The 10,619-nt window shown below is 43.3% G+C and overlaps 1 long non-coding RNA gene across 1 annotated transcript in view; it reads right to left on the reverse strand.

Annotated features, from left to right (window-relative positions):
• The window catches only part of LOC102553363 (uncharacterized), a 29,133-nt gene extending 28,736 nt beyond the window's left edge, over positions 1 to 397 (reverse strand). Inside the window, exon 1 of the long non-coding RNA XR_005497474.2 lies at positions 87 to 397. This is a non-coding gene — a long non-coding RNA (uncharacterized LOC102553363). The remainder of the gene's footprint in view (positions 1 to 86) is intronic.
• Between the last annotated feature and the right edge of the window lie 10,222 nt (positions 398 to 10,619).

The following is a 10,619-nucleotide window of genomic DNA, read 5'->3' on the forward strand; positions in this document are numbered from 1 at the left end:
TTATCATGGCAATAATGACTTACATAACCCATACTCAGAAAAACAAATGTTAGATGACCTTGCATATGAGAATTCAAGTTCCATACCTTGAGATTTGAATACACAGCCTCAGGTAACTCCAGGGACCAGGAAAGTATAAAATGCTTGGCCCAGGGAGTAGCATTATTTGCAGGTGTGGCCTTCTTGGAGTAGGTGTGTTACTGTGGGTGTGGGCTTTAATACCCTAGTCCTAGCTGCCTGGAAGCCAGTATTCTGCTAGCAGCCTTCAGATGAAGGTGTAGAATTTTCAGTTCCTCCTGTACCATGCCTGCCTGGATGCTGCCATGTTTCTGCCTTGATGATGATGAACTGAACCTCTGAACCTATAAGCCAGCCCCAATTAAATGTTGTCCTATATAAGAGTTGCCTTGGTCATGGTATCTGTTCACAGCAGTAAAACCCTAACTAAGATAATGGGCTTCTCTAACTAAGGTTGGGGAGGTAGATAAAGGCAAATAAGGAGTGAGAAAGGTAAAATAGTAGATTTCATTTCTTTCTTTAAGCAGAATAAAATGACCTTGTGAATGTGTATACATTTTCACTATGTGTTCTTTTGTTCATGGGCATTTATGGAGTTTCCATTTCATTTTCATTGTAGATAGACTCTATTTATAGGAGAATTGCAAAATAAAATTGCCTTTATAAACCACCCAATCAAAATGAGTATTATAAAAAAATTCTGATAACAAATGTTGCTAAGAATTTGCCAAAGAGGAACACTTCATCCTTGCTTGTGAGAATGAAGATTAGTGAAGCCACTGTGAATCAGGATAAAAGATTTTTTTTTAACAAAATGATCTATTGTATGTATTACTCAGTTATACTGTTTCTGGACATAGATCAAATGGATTCCATATCCTAACACAAAGGATTGCTTGTTTCGAATGCTCTCGTTCGCTCATTGTAAACCTCTAGGAGTTGGCCACGTTAAGCATGATCTTCAAGCTAACTGTCTCCTTTGCTAGCATGTATATGTGTTAGCAGCTCCTGGGACACATGAGTGTTTCAGTTCTTAGTCTTTCCATCATGTTTATAAAGCATTTAAAATATGAATTAAAAAATAACTCGAATTTGTTTTTTTGACGAACATAATTTCCATAGTTTAAAACAAACGTAAAATAAATGTGAAGTAATAGATTATGAGCAAAAATGAAGTGAGAAATGTTTGTTAAATTATATATAATGTAACCACATTTATTTATTAAGAGTGTAGCCCAATATCAAAAGGAAAATGCCAACAGTAAAGTTATTATGACTAAAAAAAAACATGAAATATCAAAAACATTTAAAAGAAAGGGTTAAAAGAATGTGTACACATTACACACAAACACATATATACAGATATGAATTAGATAAAAAGTGTCCTCACTTTAGAATGAATTTCTGAAATAACAATGTATGGCGATGGAAAAACATCCATTCAACTTATAAAAATCACAAGCAAGCAATATGGAACTTTTTAGAGCGCCACACAGTCATACCTGAGATTTAGTTTTCTGTGAATGTGATGAGTTTAAGTGGAATTCAGTAAACAAAAGAGTGAGGATATATTCAGAGGAAGTGTGTGTATGACCTTGTGGCAAAAGACTCTAGGAGTTTGCATTCTGAGATGCTCAAGTCTTACAGAAAATGGTGTAGCTTTGCAAAACAACTGTGAGCAGTCCCAGGTGAAAACCTTCTCTGTGTTACCTGTCTTTCCTAATGAAGTGCAAGCTATTGCTTGGGGAATGATGCAAAGACAAATGTCTACGCTTACTCAGTACCTTTTCTGGGTGATTTTAACACATGGTTGGATGAATCTGTAGAAAAGCTGCAGATGGAGTGATTCATCACAACAGGCTTGCCCAACGAGCCCACAAGGCTAGTGAAGTGTGTCTCTTGGAGTTGATCAGTGTCTCCCACCAGGAGGGCTTCTAGAGTCTCACCACCACTTGTCCCATGTCTACTGCGGTTGAGGGGAGAACCGTTCTCATCCTGAGTACAGGAGAAAGCTGAGTCACGGGTCAGTCTCACCATACACTGCCGCTGTGCAGTGGGGAGCGTCTCAGTCCATTTAGCTTATTTTCGTGATTTTTCCTCCTGGGCACAAAATTCTGAGCTTTTTGGTCGATACTGGACTCAGTAATGGAAAAACTGAAATAATGTGTCTGTGTTTAATTTTACAAGGCTCTCAAGCCAATTGCAGCCTATAAACCACAAACAAACCAAGGTTTCCTACAGCTTTTCGGCCATTGCTGAGAACGTATCCCTGCCTCACCCAGCAGAGAAATCCATGAGGCTCTAACAATAGTTCTGATGATAATCCATTTGTTTGTCGCGTCTTAGTGCCTTGCTGTGTTCATCTAGCGTTTCCCAAGCCTCCTTCTGGAAAAGGAGGTGTAAGTGTGTGTCTTTAACTGTACGCAGTGCTTTGGAGTCCCAGGAACACTTCCTAAACATCCAGACATCACAGTTTTCATCTGTAAAGTGTCATAGTGATACCTAGAGGCTGTTTAAATAAGTTAGTGCACATGAAGAGTTAATGCACGCTTCACACAGCATCTAGGACAGAAGAAAGTCTTCATAATAGCCCTTAGAGTGGACAAATTTTATGAAATGCTTGTGGCTATAAAGATAGTAAGGTAGACTTATAATACAGAGCATAAGTAATTGCTGTCTGTCTTCTAAATTCGGTGTGGGACTCAGAGTATTTAAGGGCTCCTTCCTGCAGGTACATGCAACCTACAACTGAGAATAGCTGTGGATGTGGCCCAGTACAAAAATCATACTTGCAGTTAAACTTTCTGAGTTTTCTTTTGACTGTGTGGTTCTCGAGCTTGGACTTTGTAGATGACAACATTGTAATATCAAAAGGTTGGACATACTTGGATACTGTAATGTTATCTGGATACAGTGAAACATGACATTAAAATCCCTATGGCCGGCTGGAGAGATGGCTCAGTGGTTAAGAGCACCCGACTGCTCTTCCAGAGGTCCTGAGTTCAAATCCCAGCAACCACATGGTGGCTCACAACCATCTGTAATGAGATCTAGTGCCCTCTTCTGGTGTGTCTGAAGACAGCTACAGTGTACTTATATATAATAAATAAATCTTAAAAAAAAAAAAATCCCTATGGCACCAAAAGGGTTTGAGGGATAGCAAGCATTTTTATTTTATTTTTTTGATAAAACAAGATCAGGTAATGTTTTCCGCTGTTGCCTCCTAGGCTCAAGTGATCCTTCTTCCTCAACCTTCCAAGATAGGGCAGCATTGAGCAAAGCAGCAGTCTTAACTAGTAAATGTTAGTATTGTCTGGGAAGCACATGTGTATTCAATGTGGTGGCAGCATAATGGCTGTAAACACCAGGGACACCATCAGGAACACCATGTCACAGAGTCAGTGCGATTGGAATGAGAATTCTTGGCTTGCATCTCTCTTCTGCTCCAGGTCTGTTATCTCTTGTTGAATGACTTGATACAAAGTGCTTATCTCTAGCTGTAAAACCATCAGCAAACAGTCTTCACAAGCTTCTATCTCCATAGCAACTGAGAGCCGAATAAGAAAATACTTGTAAAAACTTGACTTCATTCCTATTGAGGGGACCAAGAAATAAGTTGCCTTAAATGGGAAGAGGGTTCAGTTAGGGGAGATGATCTGGATGTGTACAGTGAATCCTCTGGCTGTGCACCTGATGGGCGCTGCCTCCTGGAAGTCTTTTCTTGCTGAACCTCCCTCCCCTCCTTCAATCCTTTGATATCTATCACCTTCTCGGTCTCTTCCGGCTATCACAGCTAAAACTCCAACTGTCTCCAGCAACATCCTTGGCTCTCTCCCACTTTAATCCATTGAATTTACCACTTGTCGCGTGGTATGTATTTGTTGCCTTTCTACCCACATCTCCTCTTACCCCAATGGTCACTGCAACATTTAAAATGTCAACCAACATTAGGCTTCTATTACTTATCTGTCTGATATGTGGTTGGAAATAAACATAAAGAGTTCACTGGTGATGGGAGCCATAAGGTAGGAGGACTGAAATACTGAGAATATCTGATGGGCAGCGTGAGATTAAACCCATTTCCAACCTGCTAGTTAGGAACTGGGAAGAGACTCACATACAAACAAAGGGTAGGTTGCATCCTAGAGTGGTCGCCGTATCACCACGTCACCAGAGCGAAGTAAGAACTCAATGTTCTGAAAACAACCTCAAAGCTGGTGGCCTGGGAGTACAGGAGGTTCAGATGCAGAACCACAGGCTCTGTAGAATGAAGGCCACACAGTCTTTGGATGGTAGAGGGCAGAGAAAACACAGAACGCAGCAGAAACCAGGGCACCTGACCACTCAAGGAACTTGGGGACACCATTTCATAGAAATCTGGGTGTTCTAAAAGCACTTCTGGATCCTTCTGGGAAACCTTTCTCCTGATCATCCGCCGTGGGCTTCCCCGAAACTCCTTCCACCACTTGCTTCCCTGGACCACATTAGATCTGGCTTTTGTTTTTCTCGCTTGCTACTGTTATTTTCAAAAGGGCATGGTGTCAACGCAAGTCCAACACAAAGTGAAACCAAATGTGCAGATTGATTCCATCATCCATGGTGGCCCCAATTGTCAGATAAAAATTCAATGATACTTTTTCCCCCGTCATGTATTAGATCCCAAGTTGTCACAATCTTTTATTATGTGGAAGCACTAGAAAGGATGTATCATATTCCAATGAAGGAGCTTTGTGTTTCAGAGGTACAGTGTCAAAGCTAATCAGTGGCATTTGTAGTACAGCAATTTTGTGTTCCTAACATTAATGTGTTGCTAATGGGATATTGGAGCCAACTTTGGCTTTTAGATCTAGGCCAGCATGCTACATAGATGAGATGAGGTCAGCCTTGGCTAGGGAAGTTAGATCTGCCCTTTTTGAGGTTGGAGGTCTCTGTGCAGTAGAAACACAGTTTCTAATCACAGAATGTAAAGACCATAGGGTCACCTCTAATCATGGAAGAATTTCAGGGTTAGTACATCTTAACTACAGAAAGATTTAGGAAGCTATAGAAAAAAATACTAGCTATGTATGAGGGCTAACTAATCATCCCTTTTGTGAACCAGAATGGATAATTCTGTCAAAGAGTAGAGATGTCCATCTTGATTCCCCGGCAGTGAATGATCAGACTAGAAAATATAGAGAACATATAGACTATATAAAATAGTATTATAGATATAGAATGCGTGGTCCAGCCTTTCCTAAGTTTCCTAGTAGATATGACTTCAACTTTCCTATGGTTTTCTGAGACATTAGTACATTCTTATTCACCGGGCTTGCTTCCAGGACGTGGAGAGCAAAGAGTGATTAGAGAGTGATTAATCCTGCTCAAATGTTTCTGAGCACAGTAATGAAGTCTGGTTATGATGAATTTCCTTACGGTTACTTAGCAAAAGGCTTGCATGTGGACACACGCCCCCCCCCCACCCTCTTCCCTTCCTTCCGTTCTTCTCACGGGCGATTGCCACCTCCTGGAGTCTCCTCTGTTTGCTCTACATAGATGGATACATAGATACATAGGCTAGCTTCTTGTGTGGCCCAGAGGTGCTGGGGCCACTGAGCAGCAGAAAGAGGAAAACGAAGGGCATTGCCGATACAGACCTGGGCTCTGGGATGAAAACCATTCCCACAAGAAACCGAAAGGAGGGAAAATATCAAGAGTATCTCAATGTTCCAAAAGCCAACAATCAATAACACAGACATTTTCACTTAGTTTCTCCAAGGTAGAACTGTATTACATCAATTTTTTTCCTACAAACCTACGGTCCTGCACACATTCTTTTCAGTAGTCTAATAACTACGGTGTTCTACATGAGATTGCCGGTTTAAATACACGTGATCTCAGTGTGAACCCCAGCTGCCCCTGGGATCCTGGCCGTGGGAGAAGATGAGGACAGCTTGCTAGTTTGCTGCTCTCCGTTCAATCCACCTTGATTAACTCTTGGCATCTGGGTTCGTTCATGACTGTGTGGGATGCCAGCCAAGAAGAGGGACTTGGCTGTCTCACTAACGATTGGATTAAGGAGAACCACCAACTGGAATAATTCAATTTGGTACACATATTTCCTTCCTTCCTTCCATTCCCATTTGCCTGCTGTTTGTTAAATAAGGCAGATGAGCCCCAAGTCTACAATGTGGAAAATTTAGATGGAGAAGATGCTATGTAAACAGATCATGCTTTTGCTTAATGATTTTCCATGGTAAGCTTCTTTTTAAACTATTTATGTAGCCTCTGTCCAACTGCACATGTGTGTGCACATGTATATGTGTACTCATGTATAGTAGAGGCCAGAGGAGGATGCCTTGCAACCTGAAGTCTCTCACTGCACTTGGAGCTAGGCTGGCAGCCAGCACATGAGGGCTGGGGATTTGAACTTATGTAGGATGGTGTCATTATACAGGTGAAGGCAGGTATAGGATAGAACGAGGCCTGTCATTGGACGAGAAGGAAGGATGGGCAGGAGAAAAATTTTAGAGAGCGGGAGGCGACTGGGGCTAGAGGAGAGGAGAAGCAGGGAGAGAATATGGAGGCAGGTGTTAAGATTCCTCTCTTCGGGGGTTGGGGATTTAGCTCAGTGGTAGAGCGCTTGCCTAGGAAGCGCAAGGCCCTGGATTCGGTCCCCAGCTCTGAAAAAAAGAACCAAAAAAAAAAAAAAAAAAAAAAGATTCCTCTCTGCAAATTTACAGATTGTTATGAATATTCTTTTTTTTTAAAAGATATTTATTTAAAGTACACTGTAGCTGTCTACAGTTCAGAAGAGGGCATCAGATTTCATTACAGATGGTTGTGAGCCACCATGTGGTTGCTGGGAGTTGAACTCAGGACCTCTGGAAGAGCAGTCAGTGCTCTTAGCCACTGAGCCATCTCTCCAGCCCTGTTATGAATATTCTTAAGGGATGGGTGTGTACAGGGCTTTGTATTTCTAGGTGGGCAATTATATCTTATCAGTTGGATCAGAGGTTATTGTGTTGTGTGTTCTTTCATGTGGCGATTTAATTAAATTCAAGAGAGTGTGTGGCAGCTGGATACCCTTGGCCGCCATGGAATTGGGATGTGTTTGTCTGGCATGGTGGTAACCTACTGGGAACTAGACGGGTAGAGAGATTGTTGCCCGGCTCAGAGAGAGGCCATCGGCAGTGTGATATGGGATGGAGCAGAGCGGGTGAGACGCTTTGCTGACTGAGATAACGATATCTAACAGATGTCTTGGGGCACGACAGTGCCAGATCAAGTGCAGGGGTAAAAGGCAGCATTTTCTTTTAATTTTACAGCAACAAACTTATGTCCTCATGTTCTTGCAGCAAGAGCTCTTACCCAGGGAGCCATCTCTCCTAACTTATTTTTAGCTCCTGGTATACGCAGGAGAATCATTTCAAAGCATCATTTCACAGCAAAATGGCAACTTACAAGGACTTCTTTCTACTTCAAGAATTGTTTAAAGTTAGCAAAATCTATAGATATTCACAGTAATATTGGCAGCAGCAGACGTCCCTAGTGTTATGCCTAGCATGCATGACACATGATAAAGGTAGTATTTGGGAAGAGGCAGAGGGTAGCTAAAGAGAGGCAAGGGACATGAGAATTCTGCTTAGGGAAGGATATTTGAATGTTGCTTATTATCTGAAATTTTTACGTGTTGTAGACATGGTCTGAAGGCTGAGGAGGGAGGATTAAGAATCTAATACCAGGCCAAGCTACTAGCAAGCTTATGTGTCCAAAAACAAACAGAAAACCAGACCAAAATACCAACACACCGAGATGAAGACAAGGCCACAAACAGGCAGTGTTCCAGGCCAGCTGGGAATAACAGACCCAAAGGAAGGGAGAGCGAGCCAGGCTGGGGACACAGCCGGACAGGCAAGCAGCAAGGAAGCTTTATATTCTTTCTTTAGGAGTGAAGATAATTATAGTGTGTGTGTGTGTGTGTGTGTGTGCGCGCACACGCGCGCATGCTTGCACATAGGGATGGGGTTGGGGGTGGGGTGGGGTGGAGACTGGGGTGGGGGTGGGAGTGGAGGGTGGGGGTGGGAGTGGAGGGTGGGGGTAGGGGTGGGGATGGGGTGGAGAGTGGGGGTGAGGGTGGGAGTGGGGTTGGGGGAGGGGTGGAGAATGGGGTGGGGGAGGGGTGGAGAGTGGGGGTGAGGGTGGAGGGTGGGAGTGGGGTCGAGGGTGGAGGGTGGGAGTAGGGGTGGGAGTGGGGGTGGGAGTGGGGGTGGGAGTGGGGGTGGGGGTGAGGGTGGGGGTGGGGTGGAGAGTGGGGGTGGGGGTGGGGTGGAGAGTGGGGATGGGGAGGGGTGGAGAATGGGGTGGGGGAGGGGTGGAGAGTGGGGGTGAGGGTGGGAGTGGGGTGGAGGGTGGAGGCTGGGGTGGGGTGGAGAGTGGGGGTGGGGCTGGATGGTGGGATGGGGTGCGGGTAGGGGATGGGGGTGGGAGCAGCTCTTTATTGTAGCCCAGATCTCAGAAGAAAGCACTTTTAAAAACATATTCGAACTTTACAATGAAATAAAGGATCCTTTTCCTGCTTAGCATTCTGTATAATTATAAATTTACTTTGGATCTTCAGAAATGTCAAATTTACACCACCATCACCTCAGGGTGGAATTGCAGTTTGGAGTGGTTTAGACAAACTAGCTTGCCTCCTTCATGAGTGCATAACCAGGGCATGGCCACACAGGCCCACAGTCCTCCTCTTGGAGGTTGGAGACAGAAGAATCAGAAGTTGAAAGTCATGCTCACAGACATTTAAAAAAAACCCCACTTTTCATAACATGAAAGTAGAGAAGATTAAAATGATATAATGCTCACATAATCCATTTGCCAACATTTATGTAGTTTGAAACATGACAAAGTTTGAGGAATTTTAGAGGAAGTCAATGCCACACCGGAGTACAATGCTGTCTTTAGGAACTTTGCCTGTAACTTGAACTGCTCAGTAGTGACTGCAGCAGGGACACCATGGCTAGTCAAATTGGTTCTTAAATTTACAAAGCTGGTCAAGGGTAAAGCCAAGTCCTTGCTATGAAGTCATATGAGGACTCAGATGAAAAAGCTGGTTTCAGTGAGGGATCTGTCACACTAAACAAGGTGATGGTCCCTGAGGAATGACTTCTGAAGCTGACCTTTGACCTCCACACGTATTCCCCACCCCACGCTTTCATATACCCGATCTTTTTTTGTTGTTGTTTTGTACTGCTGGGGGTCTAACAGGATCTAATGTAACTGGTGTTCCTCATATGTGCTAGATAAATGCCTTACTGAGCTACAGCTCCAGAATCTTAATTATTCTCCTTTTTAACTTGTGGAAATCAAGTGAAAAATGAAGTCAAATGTCCTGGTTCTGGGCTTGCAACTGCTCTGGAGTATGGAGGACTTAACCCTACTCTGACTGCAGCTGTCACCTCATCTGTGACATTCTTTACTTGCAACATTGTCAAGGAAACCTCTAAAAATAAGGAGCATGTCAGTTAGAACCCAAGGATACTGGGCACAACCTAATAATACCTCCTTCCCTTCCTGAACCTTCCTCTCCTCTCCTCTCTCTCCTGAAGCTAAATCCCCTAATTAAATACATATAACCAGGACAGTGAGGTGACCTAATATAGGGACATTTATTGACCTGACTTGAGTCCAGTTTCAGGAAAAGGTGATAGGAATGTCACATGTTGTCCTATGACTTCCCGGCATGTACCCTCATACACACACACATACACACACACACACACTCACTCACACACACATACACACACTCACACACACATACACACACACACTCACTCACACATACACACACACTCACACACACACATACACACACACTCACACACGCACTCACACACACATACACACACACTCACTCACACATACACACACTCACACACTCATACACACACATACACACACACTCACACACGCACTCACACACACATACACACACATACGCACACATACTCACTCACACACATACACACACACATACTCACTCACACACATACACTCACACACACACATGCGCATGCACACACACACAAACACAGAGACACACAGAGACACATACAGACACATAGGCACACACATATACATAGAGAAACACATGCAAAAACACAGATGCAGATACACACACACACACGTGCACACACAGTCTTTTTAAAGATCTACAGTGAAGTGAGAGGGGTGTAGGAGTAGCAGTCAAACTGCTCACTCCACCAAGACCTCTGAAGGTGGTTAGTGGAGCATGGTGTTCCTGGAGCGAGGCAAAGAACAAAAGCAATTTATATCTGAACTACAAAGGAAAGACCCCCAAGGATGAATGCGGACACCCCAGACATGTCTGGTATAGTTGCCAGATCCAAGTTAACTTTAGAAATGTAACTCACCGACTTAAGGCTTAACCTTTCTTTTAAGTGGTTTCTTTGACAATTTCATATATATCTACAATGTATTTTAATGATATCAAGCCTAATCCCACCTAATTTCTTCTAGACCACCCTACCATATTTCTCTCTGTGTTCCAGTCAGGGCCGTTCTTATATGTATGGATATAAAAATCATCAATTGGATCAGCTTAT

This window comes from Rattus norvegicus, chromosome 1 (genome assembly GCF_036323735.1).
Source record: "Rattus norvegicus strain BN/NHsdMcwi chromosome 1, GRCr8, whole genome shotgun sequence".
Classification (NCBI taxonomy): Eukaryota; Metazoa; Chordata; class Mammalia; order Rodentia; family Muridae; genus Rattus; species Rattus norvegicus.